Source organism: Podarcis filfolensis (genome assembly GCF_964270895.1).
Source record: "Podarcis filfolensis genome assembly, chromosome: 6".
Classification (NCBI taxonomy): Eukaryota; Metazoa; Chordata; class Lepidosauria; order Squamata; family Lacertidae; genus Podarcis; species Podarcis filfolensis.
The window spans coordinates 66733759-66744954 of record NC_139609.1 but is presented as its reverse complement, the minus strand read 5'-3'; positions in this window follow the sequence as shown (position 1 = coordinate 66744954).

Genomic DNA, 11196 nt, shown 5'->3' with positions numbered 1-11196 from the left:
TAACGGAGGTGAGAAGCGCTTGAGCCACTTCACTGTTTCCATATTGCCCATTCCACATCTTCCTGCTTCCCTGCAAATAGGGCACCAGCTTGCTTTGTTTTGTCTCCTGTCTCTGGGCCCTACAGGCAGGTGTTTAATTGTGGGTGTATCCCGCAACATGTTCTAGACGCAATAATAGTGTCTTAGTGATGGATTTATTCTGCTTCATGGTTTGTACTGTGATGCTTCCCCAATATTGCTGCATTAATTGCTGCTCAGATCACATATGACCACCCACTTCCCGACATCACATTTCTTTGTGGAAGAATTACTTTGAGTGGGGGAGCTTTGAATATGCACTCCTATCTGACCAATGAAGAAGCAAAGTCCAGACAGCTTTGCTACTACAGGATGGTGAGAATTAGGCGTGTATTTTAGAAAACAAGTTTAGGTATAGCATTCTGACCACTTCACCTTTCATAAGTGTCAGAGTGCTGGTTTTGACCTATAAAGCCTTAAATGGCTCAGGACCGCAATACCTCGAGGATCGCCTCTTCCCATATGAGATCATCTTCTGAGGCCCTCCTTCATGTGCCTCCTCCTCAAGAGGTCCGGAGGGTGGAAACACGAGAACGGGCCTTCTCTGCAGTGGCTCCCCATCTGTGGAATGCTGTCCCCAGGGAATTTTGCCTGGCACCTTTATTATACATTTTTAGGTGCCAGGCAAAATCGTTCCTTTTTAACCAGGCCTTTGACTGATCTTATTGACATCCAACACCCTTTTAGAATGTGGATTTTTTTTGGGGGGGGGTGTATTGGGTTACTGCTTTTGGGTTGATTTTATATCTTGTGGTCTTGTTGTGTACTGCCCTGAGACCTCTGGGTATAGGGTGTTATACAATAGCAGAGAGCAGCAGGGGTGGGGCAGCACTGCTCACCTGGCCAGCTGCCCCCCCCATTGTTGCTGTATACTGGGGCAGAGAAGGGTAGGAGCAAGGCCATGGCAAGGTCAGTGCCATGTAAACACATTGGAGGAGTCAACCCTGTGTCTGCAGCTCACCATCAGTTCCTCCCTCACGCTCCCGACACCAGCGACTGGAGGCCAGGTGCACACAGTTGTTGCATCCTTGCCATCTCCTACTGCCAAGCCATCTCCCTTGCGGGAGGGAAGAGTTTTCCCTGTCCTGATCATTTGATCCATCTCTGGCAGATACATTAGAGTTCTGGCCTTTGGCACCATCTGCCTGAATTGCCATTCTGAAAAAGTTGTTTTCGAATTGCAATGCCATAGACGAAAGAGGAGAAATGCAAGTTCACTCATTACCAGCAGGTGGCAGCACCCTCTACATCATATAGGCACAGATTATAAAAAAGGTAAAGGGACCCCTGACCATTAGGTCCAGTCGTGGCCGACTCTGGGGTTGTGGCGCTTATTTCGCTTTATAGGTTGCCATATTTTGAAGAGCAAAAAAGAGGACACATTTGCCAACTTCTGCTTTTAGCTATGGATCGCTATGATGACTCTCATTTCACATACTCACGAAAAAGAGGACGTGGGAATGGCTTGATAACTCTTGACAATCCCAGACAAAAACCAGCAGGTCTTTCAGTGAGGGTTGCTAATGTTTTTTTGCTGAAGGTCTCGTGACTTTTTGAGCCTTCTGCATCACATTTTCTTGCACTCCCAGATGCACCCTGGGGCCATGCACTGTGCCAGAGGCTGCTCTGGAAGCTCTCCAGACTTTAACATAGGAAGATGACTCTGCTGAGCCTGCACTGACTGGCAGCTGTCCTTTGGGGTTTCAGACAGGAGAATGCAGGGATTGAAAAATGAGCCTTTCCCTTTCTAAGGCCTTTCCCCTTTCCAGAGTGGCTTTTCATGGGTTATGATGCAGTGGTAAGGGGTGGGGGGGCATGTAGGGCTGTGTGGGGTAAAAGGAGCAGGTGGCGCTGTGGACTAAACCACTGAGCCTCTTGGGTTTGCCGATCAGGAGGTTGGCAGTTCGAATCCGCGCAATGGGGTGAGCTTCCATTGCTTTGTCCCAGATCCTGCCAACCTAGCAGTTCGAAAGCACACCAGTGTGAGTAGATAAATAGGTACCACTGCGGTAGGAAGGCAAAAAGGCATTTCCGTGTGCTCTGGCACTTGTCACGGTGACTTGTGGGGCCAGAAGCAGTTTAGTCATGCTGGCCACATGACCCGGAAAGCTGTCTGTGGACAAACGCTGGCTCCCTTGGCCTGAAGCAAGATGAGTGCCACACCCTATAATCACCTTTGACAGGACTTAACCGTCTAGGGGTCCTTTACCTTTACCTTTTACCTGTGTGGGGAGGACAGGAAGGAGAAGCTCTACTGCATAAGTGGAGATCGACGCACACTACATTGGCTATCTCAAAATATAATCCAGCTGTTTTGTAAGTTTAGTTAGGAATTCAGCTTTAGATAAGCCTGAGTGGTAACCTGTCTCTCCAGCTGTAGACTGGAATGGCTACTGACTACTGGCACATTCCTGCTGCATGAGGTAGAAGCATTTTTCTACGATGCACAAAGAACTCTGTGAACTTAGTTACCGGTAAAGCGCATCCCAGCAGGCAGTGTGCTGATCTGCTGTGGTTTGTCAGTGGCAATGTGCCCAGCTGGGTAATAATGCGCCCAGTCATAGTACAAAGTGCTGGGGATCAAATATGAGCAAACCTTCTCTGAGGGAAGGCCCATCGTAGGCACAAACTATGCATTACTGCCTCACTGCAAGCACACTGCAGCACAGGAGAGGGAAGGATCCCATGGAATGGAACAATCTTTTCCTTGGAACACATTGTCTGCAAGCTGCTGCTGGCCAAACCCCAAAGCAGGAAAACTGATGGCAAGGCAGAATGACTAGCTTTATTGGCCCACCCTACAACTGAACCAGGAGGGTGTGCGTATTCTCCATGGAAGAAAAACAAAATCCCCACCAGCCATTGATGTGTTTGTGTTTGGGGTGTGGGTAGGGATAACCAACTCTCAGTGACCTACTGATCTCTCAGTCTCCAGTCTCCATCTGCTGTGTGAGGGTAATAATACTAGCTACTTTACATGGCTCTTGTACAAATTAACTGAGGTACTTTATACATTGAATTTATTAGACTGGGTACATTGATTTCAAGTGACTTTATGCTTGCTCTACTTTTTTCTGGGTTTCATCCAATGATATTACATACACACAACAACAACAACAACAACAACAACAACAACAACAACAACACAACAACAACAACAACAACAACAACAACAACAACAACAACAAGGCAATTATTTATCTAAGCAACTGTCTGTTTTTATCAGTGAGCTTTTATAATGCAGGATTATGTTGGATTTCTCTGCAACCACAAGCCTAGAAATTTACATTTCTATCAAATGTGGAAATTCTCACATTTATAGCACAAGTCTTCAGGAGAAAGAGAAATATGATTCAATGTTTATGTACTGATTATGTGTGATTTACTGGTTATGCAGCAGATAATGAAAAGAAGGGTTTGAGAAGGACTTGCAAAAACAAAGTATTTAAGGTGTAAATCCTTTAGTTTACACACTTTGAGGTCTGCAAGTATCTCTAACAATGGAACCTCTATTCAGTAATTAGTAAAATAAAAGGAAATCTGTGGTTTGACCTGCAGGCCCCATGTATTCCTCTTTGTCCCATATGTGCACATAAAAGAGCATAGTTACTTCCCCATCATTTTAGTGTTCCCTGTAAAGCAGGGGTCAGCAAACTTTTTCAGCAGGGGGCCGGTCCACTGTCCCTCAGACCTTGTGGGGGGCCGGACTATATTTATTTTTTGGGGGGTGGGATGAATGAATTCCTATGCCCCACAAATAACCCAGAGATGCATTTTTAATAAAAGGACACATTCTACTCATGTAAAAACACGCTGATTCCTGGACCGTCCGCGGGCTGGATTTAGAAGGTGATTGGGCCAGATCTGGCCCCTGGGCCTTAGTTTGCTTACCCATGCTGTAAACTTTACAAGTTGCTATAAATCCCTAGGACACTTAAGGCAGAGTGTGGCATGCCTCGTTCCCTAGTCAGTCATGCAGTCTTATAAGTGATGACGTGGATTTAATTTCATCGTCTTTTGTGAATTCTCAAGTGTCACAGGTGCAGTTTTTGTTGTTGATCTTTCACCTACATAATTCTAGACCAGGATTGGTCCACCATCAAGATCTCCTGTTAGTTATGCTCTCTGTTGCATTTGAGGCAGTGTCCAAGGAAAAGAAGGTGTCTGTCTGTCTGTCTGTCTGTGCACGGAGGTGGAAAAGGAACCTCAATACAAAGATTGTGAATTAAGGCAGTTATGTGGTCATGAAGAATTCCAGCATAGTTACTGTGAAAAGAAGTGTAGTGGGCTTACAGGTGCAATGGTGCAAAAATAGTTTGTATGCCCGTTTGTGTGTATACAGCGGTACCTTGGTTTACGAACTTAATCCATTCTGGGAGTCTGTTCTTAAACCAAAGCATTCGTAAACCAAAGTGTGCTTTCCCATAGCAGCGGGGGACTCAATTTACAAATGGAACACACTCAACAGGAAGCAGAACATGTTCTGCTTCCAAGGCAAAGTTCACAAACCAAAACACCTACTTCCAGGTTTGCAGCGTTCTTAATCCAAGTTGTTCATAAACTAAGCTGTTCTTAAACCAAGGCACCACTGTATTGGACAGTGGCAGAGCGTGACTTGCAAAAACGTTGTAAAACAATTAGTAGCATTCTAAGAGCAGTTACAGTTAAAAATGTTCGTCTACTCAATGATCCTACACTGAGTTCACAGGAGGTTCTTATTCCAAAACTTGATGACAGCAACTCTCACTTGAAAGTATGCAAAAGCTCTTTATCCTGGCTAATAGCAGTACTGGCTCAACTGCAAGCACAAGGTCCAGAAATCAAGATTCCAATGTACATGAGCAAAGTGAGAGGTTTGTAACCGAATGGAAGCTATGAAGATGTCCAGACGGTTGGCATGTCCCTTCCACTAAGCTTTTAAAAATGAGGTGAGGTGCGACTCTCTTTTCCTTTGTTGAAACTGAAGCAATAACTGTTTCTGGGATATCTTTAGATGTCTGTCTTCTCAGATGCTTCCTCCTGCAGTCAATCATGTTTTGAGATCTGCTGGGTGGGGATGCCTTATTTTTTATTTCTTTCAAGTGGGTCAGTAGCAGCCTCTACAGCTCTGGGAAATGGGCAAATCACAATGAAGGTAGGAGTACAGTGGTACCTCGGGTTAAGAACTTAATTCGTTCTGGAGGTCCATTCTTAACCTGAAACTGTTCTTAACCTGAAGCACCACTTTAGCTAATGGGGCTTCCCACTGCTGCCGCGCCACCGGAGCACGATTTCTGTTCTCATCCTGAAGCAAAGTTCTTAACCCGAGGTACTACTTCTGGGTTAGCGGAGTCTGTAACCTGAAGCGTCTGTAACCCGAGGTACCACTGTAATGGTTAAATGACCTCCAGTTTTGCTTTGGTCAGAAGTACAGCTTGTCTTAAAAACAACACCACCAAGCTCTTTTACATTGCTTATTGCCCAGCTAAAGTACCAGAAACAGAGTAGAGATAAAGTTAAACATTACCTTGTGCCTGCCCCCCAGGGAGCCAGTGGATGCCCTCACTGGAGCAGGTAGGAGAATTGCTGATTAAACCTTGTCACACACAAACAAACAAGGCAGTTCTCGGAGAGTTCAGGAGAAAAAAAGATTTGAGTACAGATTTTGGACTCAGTTGCTCTCATGCACACACTATAGATGCAGACGTATTCTATATTTTCATTCTGCAAAAGGACTGTGCATTCAGCCAGAGAATCTGCCATAAAAATGCACCCAAAGCAGCTTTCTCATTGCACTGAATTTCCCTTTTGTGCTTCACAGTCCTATGCCACAAAGTGGGTTGCATCTCTTTCCTATATATTTGTTCTTTTTCTTGCTGGGGGTGCCACCAAGATTTCTCCTCTAAAATAGCATGACATTTAAGCAATTGCATCAGAGCGCTTTTGCAAAACAGGATGTAAACCACACCACAGTACTACCTTAGTTATCTCTCATAATCATTGTGATAATTTCATTTTAGCAGACTTTTTCTTCACATTGGATGATTCAAAGTTTTCATCTGAGTATCTCAACAAAGTCTCCATAGTGGAAAATGGTTGTTATGTCTTTATATAAACTGTGAGTTTAGTGCTTTCCCCACAGAATGCACAAGAGATTTGCTATGATGATGTACAAATAGCATCTTAGCTCCAACTGCTGATCACAAAAGAAAAGCAAAAGTGCTGAAGGTAAGAATGATAAAACCAAGCCATACACTCCACTCACCCTCCTCAGATTAACCTGAGATTAGCATAATTGCTGGTTGGGAAATATTGGGTGCTGATAGGTCTGCAGAAGACTAGACTGGGAAATAAATCTTTTAAAGCAGTGTAATAAAACTCACTTGCTGGTGAAAGATAATAATTTTATTGCCTCTCTGTGATACAAGTACAAGGCCATCAAAGCTTTATGATTTGCATTTGTTGGAAGGCAGCTATCAACACGCCACACACCTTAACTAAGGCCGTATCTGCACCATACACTAAAAGCACTATTGTATCACTTAAACAGCTATGCTTTTGCCCAAAGAATGCTGGGAATTGTAGTTTTTATGGGTGCTGAGAGTTCTTAGGATAACCCTATTCCACTCAAAGAGGTACAACTTCCAGAGTGGTTTAACAATTAACCTCCCTTCTCTGGGAACTCTGAGAATTGCGGCTCTGTGTTATGGTTCTTCTGTCAAAGGAAGGTTTTCAGTCCATTGGTGGGATCCTGCTGGAGGAAGGAGAGGAGATGATTCTGCACACTCTTCTTTCCACTGCGGCACTCAGATATCCTGCCTACTCTGTTCCAGAGAGTCTCAACTCTCTGGAGCAAAATTTCAGAGGGTGCAAGGCACTATGGGGGAGGTGGGGAGCGGTGGGAGCAAAGCCTGAATCGAAGCCATAAAAGAGACCCTCACCACACACTCCGCTCCAATGTTCGGAAATCTAACACATTTGGAAATGTCGGACTTCTGACACGGTAGAAGTTTGCAAAATTATCCTTGGCATGGAGAAAGTGGCTAAGAGAAAAGTTTTTCTCCTTCTCTCTTTACGCTAGAACTTCTGGATATTCAGTGGAGCTGAGCACTGGAAGATTCAGGAGAGAGAAAAGAAAAGTAATACTTCACCCTGTACCTAGTTGAACCGTGGAACTGTCTCCCACAGGAGGAAGGGATGGCTACAAACCTAGATGGCTTTAAAAGAAGATTGGACAAATTTGTGGAGGATGGGGCTGGCCCATGGCTAGTAGCCATGTTGGCTATGTTCGTTCTCCACTGTCAGAAGCAGCAGGGCTCTGAATATCTGTTCCTGGCAATCACGGGTGCGCAAGTGCTTTTGCACTCATGTCCTGCTTTCAGGTTTCTCCCAGGCATCTGGTTGGCCAAAGTGAGAACAGGAAGCTAGACTAGATGGCCCATTGGCTTATATTCTTATCCCTTCCCCATCCTTTTACCCTCAAAGTAACCCTAAGTGGAAGAGTTGGTTGGCCCAGGATTACATTGTGAGTTTGGTGCCCAACAAGGATTTGAACCTGAATCTTCTCAGTCTGATTTTAACACTAATTCAGCTTGGTTACAGAACCAAGGTGATGGGTCCAGTGTAATATAATGGCAGATATTATTATTATTATTATTATTATTATTATTATTATTATTATTATTAATGCCCATTTTATATAGCACTTTAAAATGCTCTTAATATACCTTTATCAGCAATGCACCACAAACCAAATTAAAGCTGCCTGTTGATTGAGGTGACTTTTTTATTTATTTGTTTAAATTCTGAATTACTGTTGTTACAGTTAATCCCTTAAACATTACGGCTTTCAGTCCTTTAGAAATGTCTGTGCTAACTGTAGGTGTTCCTTTCTGTCCCTATAAAAGCCTAATCCTTTTGAAAGGCCTGCTAAGCTCTTAGCCTCAACAATAACCCATGGCAATGACTTCTGAAGCTTAATTTTGCATTGGGTGTATAACCCAAAGGTCTGTTGCTTCATCAATGCTAATGGAGAGTTATGAGGTTGTTATTATTATTATTATGTCCTTTGTTAGTGGCAGGGTGACAGTACTGAAGGATTCCTTCCAACGGACAGAGTTTTCTGCACGCATGGAAAATTGCTTAAGAAGAGCACATTGGAGAGGAAAGTTTGCTAAAAATGGAGGAGAAAGACTTTTGACAGATTTATCATTTGAGAGGGTAATTGCAGTCAGGAACCTTTCATTAAAATAATGCTATGTTAACCGTCTGTAGTCAACTGTTAAAAAAAAAATAAACAAGAAAATTCCCCTCCCATTCTGCCTGCGGGACGGGAGATTGCTGGCAAACCAACCAGTCGCTCAGGTTTATTGGATGAGAAAATTAAATGTAGGGAATAAAAATAAGGGAGGGGACAGCGAGGAAGGGATTGCGAAAGGGGAATCTGCCTGGTTCACGAAAGCACCTGAACCAGACCCCTTCAGCTGTGCCTTTGTTGAATTAAGTACTTTGTTGAATGCTTACGCTGGATAATGCAGAGAGCTGAGCAGAACACCTGGGAATGTCTTGCACCCAGGAGAGCCATGGGTCTTAACTGATAAGGCAGACCTCCTTAGGACATTCACCTGTGAAAGGTACCCCAGTGCTTCAGTTACTTGGGTGGGAGATTTGAGGGATTCCTTAACAAAATCCGCAAGCTCTGTTTCCTGACTGCCCAATTTTAGTCAAATCATGCTTTCCCCAGCAGCCTTATAAAGATAGGGCAGAGGAGGCCCCTAGTTAATGTAGTACAATGTCAGTGCTAGTGAGAATATTCACCGGAGAACATTCTTGAGAATATTCTCTACAAGAAAATTCTCCGGAGAATATTCTCCACAAACTGTAAATTCTGTGTCGTCTACACAGCTGCTTTAAATGTAGACACCTCATTAATTGAGAATATTCTTGAGAATGTTTTCAGGAATATTCTCCAAAAGATTATTCTCGAGAATTTAACATCACTAGTCAGTGCACTGGATCAACGGGTCATCCCTTGAAGTTTGTTTGCCTCCAACATTGAATGGGCTATTGTGGTGTTACATATCTATCTATATCTATCTATCTATCATCTATCTATCATCTATCTATCATCTATCTATCTATCTATCTATCTATCTATCTATCTATCATCTATCATCTATCTATCTATCTATCATCTATCTATCTATCTATCTATCATCTATCTATCTATCTATCATCTATCTATCTATCTATCTATCTATCTATCTATCATCTATCATCTATCTATCTATCATCTATCTATATCTATATCTATATCTATCTATCATCTATCATCTATCATCTATCATCTATCATCTATCATCTATCATCTATCTATCTATCTATCATCTATCATCAATCTATCATCTTTTTTCCGGCATGTTTCTCTCTCCTTCACGCTAATCACATGAACTAAAAAGCTGCTTTAAAAAACCCAGCTTGGATTTTGAGCAGGATTCTTGAAATGCTACAATGTTTAAGTGTTTAACTATAGTATTTATCTGGATGTGCAGATGTGCATGATACCCAGATATGCATTGTCTAAGTTTTTAGAATCTAAAACAGATGGGAGCCTGTAGCCTTCCAGATGTTGTTTGGACTTTGACTCCCATCAGTCCCAGCCAGAATGGCCAATGACCAGAGATTATGGGAACTGTATTCCGGCAACTACCGGAGGTTCCCCAGTTCCCCATCCCTGGTCTAAAACCTCCTGCACATGGAACATCATAAGGGAGAGGTAACCAGGCTCATTTTTCCTCATGGATTAGTACAATTTTATTTTGTGGAGTTGCAATGGTAATATGAGTTAACTCCCCCACTCCCCTCTGCACACATGAAGGAAACATTCTGTTGACATCACCATAATTTGACACCCTTTCACAACAAGCATGAATTCCTGCACATCTCATGAATGTCATTTTTTAAAAGGACATTACTTGTTTAATGAATGATGGAAGCAAATTCATATTATTTGCATTTTACAGATGGGGAGATTTCCTTCTTTTTGCTCTCTGCCTGACAGTTTTTGTCAATATCTTATGTATTTTTTTAAGAAAAAATGCTTCAGAACCAAATATATAAATTCACCATATATTTATCTGCACACACACACATAGAGAGAATGTATTTATCTTCTTTCACTAACAAGCTTGGAGCATTAGCAGGGACTCAACCATGGATTGCCTCAAAGTTGTACAAAGAGAAAAAGCACACTGTCCATGGTACCACAATGGCTTTCAAAAGCAGTGGTTTTCTAAGCAAGAATCTAGACAAGAGGATTTCTTTTAATCAGCTCAGTTATAGAGGCTGTACTCAGAAGTCCCACTCAGCTCAGTCTTTGATTCTCTGAAATAGTTTTATTCCCCCCCCCCCAGCTCTAATATATACTCCATTGCATTTCCATTTACTCCAGCTGTTTCCATCTGTTGCTTGTTACTGACCCTTGGAGATGATAGATGATAGATGATGGATGATAGATAGACAGACAGACGGATAGATATGGTGGTAGTCAGCCAGATTTCAATCAGAGTTGTTGGCATCTGTCTGTCTCAAGAGACAAAGGAGTGAGTCTCTAGAGGCGAAATCAAATTGCTGCATTAGTAGCACTGAAGTGACCACCCCAGGGTGCAAGCCTGGGCAGTGTGTATGGAGGTCCTGGGCTGCCCAGACGACAAGACCTTCCTATTGGCCTCACTGATGTGGTCCAAAGGAAAGCAGAGCAATACCTTTGGCTCCAGCTTGGCTACATGAGTTGCCAGAAGGAGGTATATGAGGCACCATGCAGCCATCTTAAAAGGTAAAGGGACCCCTGACCGTTAGGTCCAGTTGCGGATGACTCTGGGGTTGCGGCGCTCATCTTGCTCTATTGGCCGAGGAAGCTGATGTACAGCTTCCAGGTCATATGGCCAGCATGACTAAGCCACTTCTGGTGAACCAGAGCAGCACACGGAAACGCTGTTTACCTTCCCGCCGGAGCAGTACCTATTTATCTACTTGCACTTTGAGGTGCTTTCGAACTGCTAGTTGGGCAGGAGCAGGGACCAAGCAACGGGAGCTCACCCTGTCATGGGGATTCGAACCGCCAACCTTCTGATCAGCAAG